Source organism: Puma concolor, chromosome C2 (assembly GCF_028749965.1).
Source record: "Puma concolor isolate L17-30 chromosome C2, mPumCon1.1.hap2, whole genome shotgun sequence".
In the NCBI taxonomy this organism is placed as follows: domain Eukaryota; kingdom Metazoa; phylum Chordata; class Mammalia; order Carnivora; family Felidae; genus Puma; species Puma concolor.
Genome location: NC_141675.1, coordinates 153,525,257 through 153,541,127, shown reverse-complemented (window position 1 = coordinate 153,541,127; position 15,871 = coordinate 153,525,257). Strand labels below are relative to the sequence as shown.

The window sequence follows — 15,871 nt, the reverse complement described above, 5'->3', positions numbered from 1 at the left end:
TGGTACTAGGGAGCAACTGAAAAGAATCAGTCGAATTTGCAAATGATGATTCTAGCACAGAGTGTATAAATTGACATGACCCTATAAATGTGCACCTTTTAATATGCATTCTGTTCTTTGTACCATAACCTCTTTGAGAAAAGGATGCATTCTTGTCAGAAGCTTATTCTGTTTTCACTATTTATTTTTATTGGTATCTTGTCTTGGCCCCCTAAGGACAGGTGGCTTGTATTTCATCTACTATGATGTGTGTGTGTGTGTGTGTGTGTGTGTGCGTGCGTGCGCGCGCGCAGGAAATTTCCTAAGAATAGATTTGCAGTTTCATGAAAGTTGCCCATTTAAAAAAGAAACCCTTCCTTGGAGGGTTTGAAATGGCAGATTTTCAAATTAAGGAGTCCATTTTGGCGGCTTTAGGGTTAAAGATCCCCTCAGAATCTAAAGGGTCCCCGAAAAGGCAATTTCTAAACTCAGCTGCTTAGACCCATTTTTTTTTCCCCCAGCAAACAGGAAATGGAGCCCTGAAGGCTTTTTTTTTTTTTTAAACTGGAAAGTGTGGAGGGGGGGGCGGGCATACTCACCGATGCCCACTCACAACCCCGAGCCTGACCCAGACTTGGGGGTCTCTCTGTGTTTTTTCTTCTCTCTCTCTTTTTTTCTATTATTTTGGCAGACTTTTTGGAATGTCTGGGAGCTAAGGGCTTTGCTTCATGGAGCAGAATTCTGCAGCAAGAAAAAGAGAAAGTTATAGACTAAACCACAGAAATGTAAACACGTCTGCAGCTAAAATAACTCCACTTTCATTGAAAACACTCCTCCTTCACAATCAGACTTCTGTGTGCTATGGTCAATAAAACTGCATGTTAATAGCGACCAATTAATAGATTATGTTGCCCGGCCTTAAAAGTTGAGGGAGTTTTAATTATTATTTTTCAAATTAAAGGAGTGCTTATTCCCTCCCATCCCTTGGGGTGGTGGGGGGGGGGGACTTAGCCTTCTTGCTGGCTGTTTGCTGAAATTCTTGGCTGTTAAAAGTTTGGAGAGGGAGGGACATGAGTAGTTTTCACTTGGTCGGAAAGGAGCGAGTGTGCAAGAGGACGCTCTGGGATGGGTTCCTAGCGAGCGCAGGGATGGTGGTGACGGGCCCCCGGGGACAGCAGTGAATGAAGAGACGACGCACTCAGGTAAGCGCGATTTTGATGTCACGATTCACTGATAAACTAAAACATCTGGAGGGGCTTAGCACAGTGCCCCAGAGGCCGAGGAGCGGGACCTCGCGGCTCCCCCGTTGGGGAGTTGTTTTTTGCCGACTGGATTCTGTTCTCACGAGGGCGGCTGTCACGGCGCCCGCGCGCGTCCGGCCGGGTGTCTGGGCATCCCGCGTCGCGCTGCTCCCCGGCCTCCGCCGGCCCGTCCCGGCGCTCGCCTCCGGCTCTGGGGACGCGCAGGTAGCGACCCCAGGTCTCGCTGAAGCCGGAGGCACCTTGGCACCGCGTCTCTTCGTCCCCAGTCTGAGGGCGACGTGGTCTTGATTCTGATGCGCATCCCAAGGCAGCCGGTGGTTTCAAACTTCTACGGCTGCCACCGGTTCTTTCGTTACACGTGACGTCTGTCGTGGCTGAGGCTGGGCAAGAAAAAAACCCACTGCTTCTCACCAGAAGCGACCCCGAGTTCGAGAAGCAAGCTCCTCCGGGGCTCCCCCCGCCCCACTCCTCTGGTCTCCCCTCCTGGAGGCGCGTCCCGGGTTTGTCTCCGGCCCGGCTCACGCCGTCCCGGGCTCGGCTGTGGCTCCTCCTCCTCCTCCTCCTCCTCCTCCTCGCCCCCAGCGCCCTCCCCCGCCGTCAGCTCCGTCCTAAACCCGGCGGCGACCAGACCCGCCCGCGCCGCCGCGCTCCCCGGCCCCCGGGCGCGCGCACGGACACGCGCGCTCGCAGACCCACGCGCGCGCGCCCACGCGCCCGGGGACACGCGCGCCCCCGCGCCCGCGCCCCGCCCCCCGGGCGCGCACCTCCCGCTCGCGGGTCGCGCGTCGGGGCGGCCTCCCTGCTCGGCGATTGGCGGGAGCCGGAGCCTCCCCGAGGCCGGCGCCCACACCATGGGCTGAGCCCGTCGGCGCCCCGGGAGTCAGTGCGGCCCGGCTCCGCGCGCGCACCGCCAGGCACGCGCGCGGGCACACGCGGGCGCGGACACGCACGTGCGGGACACGCCCTCCCCGACGGCGGCGCTCGCCTCCGGTAAGTCCCGCGCCCCGCGCGCCCTGCCCGGCTCCCGCGCGGGCGGCGGCGGGGTGGCCGGCCCTTCCGACGGCGCGGGGACAGGTGGGGCGTGCGACGCAGGGAGGGACGGCTCGCCGCTGCGCTGCCCGGGGTCCCGGGGAAGGCGCGCGGGGCCCGGGCGGGACGGAGAGGATCAGGGACCCCGAAATCGGCGGGGGCCTCATCTGGGACACTGAGCAAAAAAAAAAAAAAAAAAAAAAAAAAATAGCCTGTTCGTTCTTGCCTCGATGGGAGTTAGGTGTTGCACTGAAGTCCACTGTGGGCTGGAAGCGGGGACCAGATGTGGACTAGGCTGTCACCCCGCTGGGTCATTGCAGGCAGGGACTCTCCCTCCGACGTCGCTCCAAACCCCGGGAAAACGGGCTCTGCCTCTTTCTTCTCCGCCGTCCCTGTCTCTGTCTTGTCACCTTCTGACACTTCAGCCTCAGCTGTTATGTTTACGTGCTTACAATTTGCCACCTTAATTGGGAGTTCTTGGCATGTTTAAAAATGTGGCCTGTAATTCTTTTTTTTTTTTTTTAATCAGATAGCCTTGGTATAGAGATGGTTTACAAAAGGTACTTATAGACTTATTTTTTTAGTATTTTTAAGCCTAAAACTTAAATGCTATTATTAATAGCAGAACAGACTGCCCAGTAAAATGGGTAAACAATTTTGGTGCAGATGTGGACTTAATGCAACTCATTGATATAAGGGTAATTTCGTTTATCCTTCAAAAGAACTTATTCATATGGGCCACAGATTTCACACTCGACATGTTTCTGTAGTTCTGCAGTTCAAAAAACTTCCAATGCGAGTAAAAAACATTGTATTCTTCCCCGGGTGACATAACATAGCGCATAGAGTTTATTTATCATTGGAACTACTTTTGAGGATTTTCGGTTCTCTCCAAGTAGTTTAGAGCCCTTGACCAGCCTCAGCTCCGCATCACCTTATCACCCGGAGAACTGTCACATTCCTGGGGTTAACCCCTGCTCTGCTGGCCGCCGCTTGTGCGGGCTCCTTCAGCCCCCGGGAAGACCAGGCACCACGAGTTCTGTACAAACCCAACCAAATTACTTCAGTGGGTGTCAAATTATGAATGAGCTAATCATACCATCGAAATGACAAATCTGGTGGAAGCAGGGTGAGATATGCAAACTTTGTGGCTAGTATGTGAAGTTTCATAATTCTAAAGAAAGGTTTTATGAGTGCTACCCACATCACAAATGCCGTTTGCGGTCTGGTAATCCTAGCTTCATTTGGACATTGCACGGTGCTGGCGAATGGGTATTCTATCTTTTGATTTATAGGTTTCAGAATGTGTCATTCCAGTTACACTTAAAATTGCAGTTTCTTCTCTTTTCTGACACTTTGTCATGACTTCATTTTAGTTTAAAAAATTCAGGGTAGGCTTGTGATACATTATTTTACATGAGTCTGTGATTTCACGATGAGTGCCTGGGGATTTAACCCGATGTTCCTCCTTCAAATAAAATTTTGAAAATCAGCATTTACTGTTGAATGGATTATGTAACGGGGCTGTGTGTCCGTGTGGATATCAGCAGTCCTCCCTCCACTTCCCATGTTTTGTTTTGGTATTCTAGAAAAAGCTTGTTGAATTTCTAATCTCAGAAAAATCCAGTATTTTATTTGTGGTAAGGGCTAAGATCCCAGGGGAGTGCCAGATATGTATATATATGTAAGAAGGAAAGCATCTCCCAAAGATGTCAAAATGGATTTTTAACTTACGTGCTTTTGTAAAGCGTCATACGCATGATGTGCATGCATGGAATATATCATGTCTCGTATCATAGGCAAATAGATAATAGAAAACTTCCAACTTTTTCCCTAAAATTAATATTCGCTCTGATTTTTTTTTTCCGGTTCATTATCCTTAAACAAGAACATAAAATAACAGAAGGGGGAATTATTTCTTCACAAGACAGAGGAGCTAATGTTCCTGGAGGCTTTTCCTATCCTCAGTGAAAAACGATAGCAGGTCGGCGTCGGTCATATGATACGGAGTGGTGGGGAGACATTGTCATGTTGAATAAATGTCAGTGCTGCCTTCGATTTCATAGAACTCTGTTCAGGAGGTGTTGACATAAAGACACCTGCATGTTTCTAACGAGACTTACGGAGCTGGGGAAACAAGATGTGGCCAATGTAACTCAAGTCATCATGAGCGAAACCCCGGCCTTTTGATGGAGCTCCGTGTAGGGTGGGAGTTGATCGCTCTCTAACTGCAAGTCTCTGTGTCGCCTCCCGGCTTCATCAGCCTTTGCTTCCCAGGCAAGCTTTTCCGGTGAGGAGGAGAATGCCAAAGGGGGTTCTGTGTTCTTTCCCCTCTCTGTGGAAGGATTCTTGGGCTTTTCCTAGGGGATGTAGTCCTTCAGAATACAGCTTTTGTTTATGGTCTACACCTTGAACTTGAAACTGTATTAAAAACTCTGGAGCGGCATCTGTAAGAAAAAGAAGCCGACGTGCAGTAGAAGCGTTTAAATGTTTCGGACACAACTTCAGGTCGTTTCGATACCTGGTTGCGGAAGTGTGGGGAGTTGGGGGTGTTGGGGGGACTTTGTAAGTCACGGCGGTAGCTGGTGATTGCTCGCACACGAGGGCTTGTTGATGCTCTGGATGATCTTCTCTCTCTAGTGTTTCTTTGCACTTCTGGGCGTGAGTTAATTACTTGTACATTTAGCGTTGAGTATTAGCCGTGAGCTAATTACTTGTACATTTTGCGTTGTCAGTATGCGGCCCACATTTATTGATTCAAAGCTGTTTGTTCTGTAGATAAATGATAGGAGTTTCCAGTGGTCTGGACTAGCCTCCAAACGGTTCTTCAAAAGAGCCTGGCGTGGGGGGGGGGGGGCGGAAGATTCCCCATTTAACTTCGCCTTTTATTTCTAACATTTTAGCATTTAAAGGAGAGAGGATTCAATGCTTCATGTTTGTAACATTGCAGACCTAGCGAAGGTAGTGAAGGCGGGTGGTCTAAAATTAACTTGGCTAAATTTAAGTGTAAGTAAAATGTAGACAGCACCAAGAAATTAAAGGGTGCGTCCGAAAATGGAGCTCTGGGTCTACGTTTTAGATTTAAAGTAACTTTTAAGTTCTTCTATTTTTATGGCGACATGTCATAATCTGGAAGACCCTGATTGCGTAGGAGAAATAGCAATTTAACAACAAAAGTAAGGGGTTCAGTTACCTTGACTCAGCGCACGTTCAGAAGTGTGTGCAAAGGAAGTCCAGTTCTGTGACTTTTCTGTTTGAAAATGGCTGCGTGTGGAGAATGAAATATCCTCCAAGTGTGGAAAACAAGCCTTTTTGAGTTAATTTATCGCTTTTTAAAATTACAATCCTAGACGACGAGACGTGAGATCTGATTTAGGACACACCGCTAGCGTGTCGAAAGGTTTTTAAAAACGAGATGGGTGGCTGCCTCCTTTCAAAACATACCCTTTGGTTTTGAATTGTGTTAGTGGGAATGAGATTTTCACACATGCTGGTGTCTCATATGGGATTCCTTTTAGTAATAATATTATTCCAATAATTATTCCCCCTGGAAGTGGGGGGGGGGAAGCATCTGTCCAACGAGTTAGGAAAGAAAACAGACAGCTGCGTGGCGATATTTTTTAATAGCAGGAAACTCTAATTTTCACTTAATTAAAAGTTCGGCAAAGGTTCCCAAATCTTAATTTAAGAGTCAAGATGAGGGACACCTGGGTGGCTCAGTCGGTTAAGCGTCCGACTTCGGCTCAGGTCATGATCTCACGGCTCGTGAGTTCGAGCCCCGCATCGGGCTCTGTGCTGACAGCTGAGCCTGGAGCCTGCTTCCGATTCTGTGTCTCCCACTCTTTCTGTCCCTCCCCTGCTCATGCTCTGTCTCTCTCTCTCTCGAAAATAAATGACCATTAAAAAAATTAAAAAAATAAAAGGGAAGATGTGTGTTTAGTTCTCGGTTAAGGTCCAGGGGAGCACAGGAGGTGAGCCCCGCTTGGTGTCCTGTTGTTGCCCGATTTCTGTTACTCTCCGTTCCTGGTGGGAAGATTCATTTTCTCTGGGTCGGAGTGGAAGTGTGGGTTGTGGATTCTTGGCGCTGAGTAACTTAGCTGAAGTTGCAGAGTAAAAGAAAGACAAAATTGGAGTGCGCGTTTTTCTGTGTTCCGGGCAGGGAGGTCTGCGTGACCACCTTGGGTACAGCTGCATCGGGGACATGGGTTCGCTGGTGTCGTCACCTTTCTGTCTGCGCTAAGATGGACCTCAGACTCTGTTGCCCTTGGGAACAGGAAGAGAAACCCAGGGTCTTAACCATGTCTGCTAACGACCCGTTGCCTTCACAGAATAAATTGATTGCAGTCGGCAGCGGGGGAAGTCACGTTCCCATTCAGTGTCACTGAGGCCAGGAATTCCGCTTGCGGCCGAGGGAATGAGGATCTCAGGCTTCTGAGAGGAGATTGAAAGGAGCTGTCATGAGGAGCCTGGTGGGAGGGGGAGGGGACCACTAGGGCACCTTGCAGGGAGGACCCCAGGAGTGAACCGGGTAGGACTTCAGGATCCTTACGTGGGCCTACAGAGATCTAAGCCGAGTATAAATAATGACGGAAGCGTGTGCTCGTAAAAGAAAATGTTCGGAAACATTTTCCACTTATGATCTTAATGTAAAACTTTTTTTTTTCTCCAGTTTATTTATTTTGAGAGAGAGTGCGTAGAAGTGAGGCAGGGAGGGGCAGAGAGAGAGAGAGAGAGAGAGAGAGAGAGGGAATCTTTACTGTCAGCATAGAGCCCAACTTGGGACTTGAACTCACAAACTGTGAGATCATGATCTGAGCTGAAACCAAGAGTTGGACACACCCAGGTGTCCCTTCATATTAAACTTTTATTTATTTACTTAGTTACTTATTTATTTATGTTTATTTATTTCTATGTATTTTGTTGTCCATTTGGCTTACCTACAGCCCAACAAGTGCCCTCCTCAGTGCCCCAAATATTAAACTTTTCAATGAAACGGCTTAGAAAGCTGAAGTTTCTTTTATTAGGAAGCGAGGCAAAAACGCGTGGAAAAGAAACTGCCAGCTGAGGAACGTTCTGACATCTCATACTTCGAGTGCCTCTCATTAATATCGTATCCGACCTCACAGAGCCGGTGTGAGCCTGCTGCCACATTTACAAATCTGGGTCTCTAATTGCACAGAATGTAGCCTCGTCTCGTGCAAAGGCTGGCTCTTTTTGCAGCGCAAGATACAGCGGCGAGATGACAGAATCAGCAAAAGGAGAGGAAAATTTGCTTCTCCAGGATCGAAACGTACTTTCTCGTCTATTTGACTCTGGCAGTAAAATTTACTTCACTGCGGAGTTTCTGAAATAGAAATCATGACAATAAAGATCAAATCCAGGGAAGGTTGCCGGTCTTTTCTGGAGAAGGCAGGTTAAGTCAGCATCTTACTGATGTTTCCTCCGAGCTCTGAGACCCAAATGAAAGTCCCGGCTTTGGAGGCAGAGGAAGAGAATACCCATTACCGCTTGAGGTCTCAAAGAGAGAGGATTTCATAGCTGAAATAGCACCAGTTCTGAAGCGTCCCACTACATAACTGGATGTAGTTTTGCGGTTTTCTAAGACTTACTTATAAATACAGGTGATGAAGCAGAACATCCCCCAAGGACAGTGTCTCCCCAACATTCCATACCGAAATGGTAAAACCAGAGATGAGCCAGTAGAATCATCCCGTAAGTATGCAGACCCCACAGGGAATTACCAAGAGGCAGAGAAGGGGTTACATTTGTATGCATGTATCAGAACGCGTATAGAACGACAGGTAGCTGCAGCATAACGTTTTTCTTTGCAAAAACGAAGCATTAAATCATGCTTAGTTTTGTTTAGTGGTTTTAGGCGACCTGGGAACGTGTTTCGCAATCCAGGTTTCTGGATCACCTCTTAAATGAGAGCACCAGCCACACAGAGACACGGGGGACCTGGGTCGATTAGGGACGATCAAGGCACTGGATACATCTAGAGGTTCGGAACACGACTGCACATTTAATGGGGAAAGCCGGAAAATTCCAGCGTGAAGCTCACCTCTCTACCTGTCTGACTCTGGCAATTAGTGACCCGCCTGATTTATTCTTTTCCCAGCTAATCGTATTGACAGCAGGCAAACAGAACGATAGCCCTTTTCACTCCAAATCGCTAATAGCGCTCACTCTGAGAGCAGCGTCCTCGGGAAACACATCCCCAGGCAGAAATGAATGCGGGCCAGGCGGTGTGCCGGGGAACGCAGGGAACGCTGACAGGCAGAGGTCGAACCGTGGCCGGCTTCCGTCCAGGTGGTGACGGTCTCAGGACGCCGGCGGAGGAGGGGGCTTCTGGGTCAGAGAGAGGCGAGTCCCGGAAGAGAGACCGGCAGGTGCGGGAAATGTATCAGGGAATGGCGAGCTGCCTTTTCAGACTGCGTTCCTGCCTCACGTTCTGTGCAAGACGCTGCGCGGGGCACTGGGGAAGCCTCGGGTTGTACCCTCAGGACGTTGACATATGGAAAGGGGGCGGGGGGTGGTGGTGAAGGCCCGTGCTGCGGGATCTAGAGAGGAGGTGACTTCATAGGCTGACAAAAGGGCCTCATTCAGGACTGCCACCTGCTCAGCCCAGGCCTGTTTGATGGTGAGCCAGGGCCCCACGCTGTGCAGCGATGGAGGTGGTGGCCCCCATGGGGCTGCTACGTCAAGCGCTCTGATGGGTATAGCGGTGGCCGTGACAGAGACCCCACCGAGGCAACACACGGGGCAAGCTTCTTATCCCATCGCACAGGCCCTTATCTCTACAGACCCACGGGAGAACCTCACGTTTAGCCTTCGATTCGGGAGAAATCGTGTGAGCCTTTGGCTGGCTGGCCCAGCTCTGGCAAGCGGCCCCACAGCCCGCCTGCAGGGCTCTTACCCTTGTTCCTCCTACAGCCTCACTGTACTATTTATTTTGCAACTACTGCTTTTTTTTTAATGTTTATTTTTTGTGGGGGGAGAGGGGCAGAGAGAGAGGGAGACACAGAATCCCAAGCAGGCTCCAGGCTCCGAGCAGTCAGCACAGAGCCCGATGCGGGGCTCGAGCTCACGAACTGGGAGATCGTGACCTGAGCCGAAGTTGGACACTTAACCGACTGAGCCACCCAGGCGCCCCTACTTCTGAGTTTTTAAAAACCTTGTTATATTGCATATATCCTTGTAGATCACTTTACATCTTTTTTTTTTTTTTTTTGTGGAACAAGGTGGAATATAAAAATTTTCCATCTTATAAGAATCATACGATCAAAGAGTGTATCTAAACCGTACCCTAGGAAGACCCAAGAATGCTGTCCCGAAGGACATTGGGGCTGTGCCGTGCCGCCAGGTGGTGTGTTGGCTCTGATTCAGCAGGGACAGACTGCAGGCTGCAGTGGGCAGGGGGGGGAGGGGTGTTAGGCATTGCTGGTGTTCAGGGTGTTGGAGGTGCTACTTGGGAGGTGGGCCTTGTAGCCCAGGAACTGCCCAACCCTTCCCGGTTCTGGAGGGCCCAATCTAGACGCTTATTTCAATATCCCAAGTGTGAAGTTATTTCTTAAAAATATTTATTTTTGAGAGAGAGAGAGAGAGAGAGAGAGAGAGCGCGCGCACAAGCAGGAAAGTAGCAGAGAGAGAGAGGGAGATAGAGAATCCGAAATAGGCCCCAGGCTCCGAGCTGTGAGCACAGAGCCCGACGCGGGGCTAGAAATCACAAACCATGAGCTGACTTCAGACACTTAATGGGCTGAGCCACCCAGGCACCCCCTCCAGTGTGCAATTAAAATAGGGGATAAAATAATGTTGCAAAAAGGCAGGAAGAGTGTGGTGTTTGGAGGGTTGTAATTGACATTGGGTGCACCAGGTGGGGGAAGCATGGGGCATGTGTCACCGTAGGTCACTCTTGCCGTGGCTCTTTGGAGGAAGGGCCTTTATTGCCCCCGTTTTCCAGAAGAGCAGAGTGAGGCTTGGGAGTGCGGAGGCCAGAGTCTCACCGATAGTAAGAACCTGCAGCGACAAGTTCTGGAATCTTTGCAAGGGCTCTGCTGTCTGGGATCCCCTTGATCAGAGCAGAGAGCCTGCTGACAGAAGTGACGAGGAGGGAGCATGGTGACAAAGAGGCTGAGTCAGTGGGAGGTCAGAGCAGCACTGGTCAGAGAACGTCGAGTGCAAGTCTCACGCCTAGTTTTAAACATTTTAGCAGTTAAGACAGACAAAGAAACTGGTTAAATTCGTTTTAACAATCGATTTCATATAATGCAACGTGCAAAATATTATCATTTCAAATGCAATGCGTATAAAAATATTGGTGAGCTATTTTGCGTTATTATTTTTTATTACAGTAAATGTTCAAAATCCGGTGTGCAGTTTACATGTACAGCACATCTCGGGCCGAACTGACCATATTTCGAGGGCTCAGCGGCCACATGTGGCTAGCGACCACCGTAGTGGATGGCGCAGGTTTAGAATCTTGGGAAGAGGAGTTCCTGTTTAATGTACTCGGCAGCTGTGAAATTTGTAATATAACTCACTCACTGGACTAGGATGCTGTGACTTTGTGTCTCCTTTGGCTATGTCCCGGAAGGTCACTGTGGGACCAGCTAGGATTGCAACAGAAAACCTAACGCTAGCGTGGCACATTCAATACTAACTTTGCACTTTTCAAATCGGAGGGAAAATTCATATATAATGTTTCCTGTTGACTCACTTCCTTCTTCGAAAGAGCAACATAAAATCTCTACTTTCAGGCGGACACTTTGCATACCCGGTAATGGGTAGGTACGTGCTGCCTTGATTGGAATCCTGTGCTCTGACAACTTCATGAGCAAAAAAATCCTACCTGACTATTCCCTGTTTAAAGGCAATTCCAGGGGCGCCTGGGTGGCGCAGTCGGTTAAGCGTCCGACTTCAGCCAGGTCACGATCTCGCGGTCCGTGAGTTCGAGCCCCGCGTCGGGCTCTGGGCTGATGGCCCAGAGCCTGGAGCCTGTTTCCGATTCTGTGTCTCCCTCTCTCTCTGCCCCTCCCCCATTCATGCTCTGTCTCTCTCTGTCCCAAAAATAAATAAACGTTGAAAAAAAAAATTAAAAAAAATAAAGGCAATTCCAGTAGGATGACAAATTTCTTATTTTGCGTGTGGACAGTTTCTTGAGAAAAATGCAATTTATCATTTTGAAGAATAACATTCTTTTTTTTTTAATATATATATTTTTTTAGTGTTTATTTTTGAGAGAGAGACAGAATGTGAGTGGGTTAGGGGCAGAGAGAGAGGGAGACACAGAATCTGAAGCAGGCTCCGGGCTCTGAGCTGTCAGCGCAGAGCCTGACACGGGGCTCAAACTCACAGACCGTGAGATCATGACCTGAGCTGAAGTCGGACGCTTAGCTGGCCGAGCCACACAGATGCTCCTGAAGAGTAATATTCTTGAGGTGCCGGGATCCCTGAGAAAGAAAGAACATCGATGGGGTGGATTGTTGCAGAATTAAGTTTCGAGGGCAAGAATTTGCAGTTTGGTAGTAGGTTCATCTCACGTAGGCCTCTCCCTCTTTGTGGAGCACTCAAGTTTGTGGCAAAGTCTTACAGAGTCAATCATGTTGTTCATTCGTTGCTTGTCATCGTCGGTGTGCTGTGTAATGTGTCTCTTTCAATCGCTGAATAACTGAACGACTGTCTTTGAATAACTGTCTTTACCATATGCATGCTTTGGTGTTCAGATTTAATTTAATTTTTATGCAAAGGGAAAAAAACAAAAACAAAAAACAAACAAAAAACTCTTCACTGTAGATTCTTACTCCTCCACATTTCCCTGAGTAAGAAGTTTGTTTTTAGTTCCAGTGCTTGGTCTGCAGCAAACTCCTCGTCTGTGCTTCCTTGTAAATGGTTTGTTTTCATTATCGCTGGTGCCTGATAAGGAATTTTGCTTTCCTTGTTCTGGTTTATTTTTCCCAGTGGACAGTGCTTGCTGTAAACAAAGCAAAACAACAAAACAAAACAAAACAAAAAACCCCAAAAAACCAGTTTTAAGTAAAATGCATGTGGCTGGTCTCAACTCTAATCACCGTAGCAAATTTAACACCTAATTCTGCGCAGTTATTGGGCAACCAAACAGAAGGGACAAAGAATGTTGTGATTTATTAAAAAAAAAAAAAAAAAAAAAAAAAAAAAAAAAAAAAAAAACAACAACAACAACAAAAAAAACCCAGACCTCAAAATGAATGAACGGGGTTGTACACTCTCGTCTGTTCCATCACACGTTTCTGGCCGCTGGGGCGCTTCATGGTAAGGCCGTCGAGGGACGCACAAAGCAGCAAGAATATTTATCTTGCGTCCAGTAGGTTCCACTGCTTTCGCACCTGGACGCCGAATCCGGTTTTGCGGTCGAATCCCGTTCCGTTCGCCGGGGAGCCTCGGCTACCAGGCGAGATCCTTCTAGAAGTAACCGCAGTTCTGTTCTGGGGCTCCTGCGTGTCCCCTGGATGCCGTCGGCTGCGTCTAACCTACTGGTTTCCCACGGGACTACAAATTTAATTTAAGGCCTAAATTGTATTTGAGAAGTCTGAAGCACATTAAGCCTTCTGAAATAATTCACTTGGGATTACGTTCAGTGAACGTGTAAATATGAGAATGTGCGAGGCAAGTGGTCTCAACAGAGAATGGATGCGAGACCGCGTTGATGTAAGCCACATGTGCTTCAAATCTTGGAGGAAAATCTGTGTCACCGCTGGCGACCAGACCTTGAGGCTGGCCGGGGAGGTTTACGTCCAGTCGCTTCTGCGCTGGGTCCCTGCCACGTCCCCGGGGGCGACCTAGGAGACAAACTGCTAACTGTGGGATTGTCAGCCAGGGGCCTCAGCTGTCAGCTGTGGCACGGTGAAGGCGACAGAAAGCCAGAGGGAGGGGCTGTGTAGCCCCCGTCCCTAGACGGTTCCCCACCAGCTTCTCAGGTTGGGTGTTTGTGGGTGCGAAATGGCCAACGTGTGCTCTTGGAAGCTGCTATGTTAGTTAGACTTGGGTTGGGGACGACAACCGTGGGGTTTTTGCCTCCAGGCTGAAGACCTTTCTTATGCTGGGGCGGGTACAGTGGCATGATAGTGTCAGGCCCTAGAGACACCTGGTCAGTGAGGACAGTGAGCATTGCTAAGTGCCCCCCACTTCCTGCTGACCTCTGGCGGACACGTCTCCCCCTCGGCACCGGAACCTCCCATCTCTGCCTCTCCTGCACCGGCCTGGTCCCCTTAAGCGCATGGGGTCTGAGGTGGCCGTGCCAGCGAAATTTCACCTGCCGTGGGCATGCACGGGGGCTAAAAGAAACAAGCCGGCGAGTCTAATGAAATCAGGCTGCAGATCTGAAGCGATTTTGGAATATGCTGCTCTGCTTTCTGTCCTGTGTCTGGTTTTCATGGAAATTGGTGTCTGGGAATGAGAGGGAATCGGAGGGGATTTGCTGGAGGCAGGTGCCTGGTTCTTTGGCTTTGGCCCTTAGGAGTCAGGTCCAGGGACCTCCTCAGAGTGGGGAGGGACACAGAGGTCTTAGGAGATTTGATGAGCACCGTGCAGTCTTTAGAAGACTGGGGATTTTTGCAGACTTCCTGATTGTTGAAAATTATTCATAAGTCCGCCCGTAGTCTGGGATTTTTAGGACAGAAAGCACACTCCACTTATTGTCCGTGCTTCCTAAGTTACCCTTTGAGGTCGCCACAATGTTATTTTTATGGCGTGCGGGGCCGCCTGCGTGGGTTAACTTCTGAGATTATGAGTAAAACGACTCCATTTCTTTCTCCGGCAAGGGCTTGACCGGTTCAGGTCAAAGATGTGCAGCAGCATCCTGGCCCTGGTGGAAATCCAGGCTGCGTCCTGAGACATAGGGAATACGTTCTGGTCCACCCTAGATGAAAGAAGTCGTGGAAATGAGGATCGGAATTCATTACGTTTGCCCTGGCAAGGGAAGCAAGATTGAGCACCAGTTTTTAGTCCTTGCTCCAAGCAAGTGAAATAAGAATTGCATATCATGTATTCGAGAAAGTGAAATGCATGCTTCCCTTTTGGAATGAGCGAGATTTGTTACAGACTAAGGCAAGAAGGCAGAGATTGCTGCCTTGGCTACATAATATGCAATGAAAAGATGTCCTGAGAAATCTGAGGCTGGTAGGCTTTTTAAAAAATAGGTTGCTGGTTTTCAATAACTACACTCATCTGCCTCATTTGTCTCAGACCATTAGCTTTTTATTTCTTTCCTTTTTAACCTTTTTTTTTTTTTTGGGTTTCTTTTTGGTTTTTTTGTCTTGTACTCGACACCCACCGGCTTCCAGAACAAGAGGCGATGTGTGTGTGACTCGTTGGCTAAAGGGCATATCAGGGGAGCATCTGTCTTCTAGAAATAATGATGGGGACATCCTAAACTGATTGGGGTAAATGCAGACGGCTTTTATCACGAGGCTTTGGTGCTAAACACATGGAGACCAAGCGATGCTTTCGGAAGTAGTTACCCTTAGGCTTAAATTTGTGTTTTCCACTGTTTTTCATGACCGATGCCCTACAGATGGAGTCTTTGCAGACATCCTTCCCCTACCCTCCCCTTTTCCTACATGCAAATCTAACACCATTAGGAATTTTATGGTATATATATTAAATGTGTGTGTGTGTGTGTGTGTGTGTGTATACACATATTCAGGTATAATTTGTACTTACACATGAAAAGAGGGAAGACTTTTCTTATCCTCTGAGAACTGATTAGCTTTTTTAAAAAAAATTTTAATATTCATTTTTTTTTTTTTTGAGAGAGAGAGAGAGAGAGAGAACGCAAGCAGGAGAGGGGCAGAGAGAGAGGGAGTCACAGAATCCAAAGCAGGCTCCAGGCTCCGAGCTGTCAGCACAGAGCCCGACGCGGGGCTCGAACCCACGAACCACGAGATCGTGACCTAAGCCCAAGTCGGATGCTCAACCGTCTGAGCCCCCCAGGCGCCCTCCCCCCATGCTTAGCTTTGAAAAAGATTCTGTTTAAGAGAAGGGAGGGCATCTGCCCCAGAGCGGGGCCTGAAAACGGACAGTGCTAAAGCAAAACCCTCCCAAGAGCTCCCACTGCTTCTCTCAGAGGGCTCCGTTAAACACACAGACTCGGAGACCACACATTCCTTCCGCTTGCAAGAAGGTGCTAGGATGCTTATCAGACTTAGGGTGGACAAGACCTGACGGGCTGCCGGAGCACCCCAGCTGCAACACAAGACCCCAGAGGCGGTGGCCCCTTGCGCGGTAGCCCCTGCCTTTACTTCTGGGTCTGGACAGGAGCAGCCCTCTGGCTTCTGCAGACAGCCTCCCCCCGCCCGTCCCCTTGGACGTACAACTGCAGGCCGTGTGGCCGACCTGGTACAGCTGGATCCCACTGACGCTCATGTCTCCCCTCCAGTTAAGATGGAAATATATTAGAGAATAAACAACCAAAAGAGACATGCTGAGTTTCACCCAAAAATCAATCAGAAGAGAAAAACACTTGGGCCAGCGTCAAGAGAAACAAAACTGAGCCAGCACAGATTTTTATGAAAATGATCATTGAATAGTATTTCCATGAAAAGGCAACTGACTCAGAGTCGGAG

The 15,871-nt window shown here is 48.9% G+C and overlaps 1 protein-coding gene across 2 annotated transcripts in view; it reads left to right on the top strand.

Annotated features, from left to right (window-relative positions):
- The first annotated feature begins 1,060 nt into the window (after nt 1-1,060).
- Nucleotides 1,061-15,871, top strand: part of ERG (ETS transcription factor ERG) — a 268,746-nt gene continuing 253,935 nt past the window's right edge. Inside the window, exon 1 of one of the 2 annotated variants that reach the window (XM_086675970.1) lies at nt 1,061-1,181. The gene's annotated coding sequence lies outside the window, so the exon portion shown is untranslated. Of the gene's footprint in view, nt 1,182-2,136; nt 2,232-15,871 lie in introns of those variants that run through there. The other variant, XM_086675971.1, reaches the window with a different exon arrangement.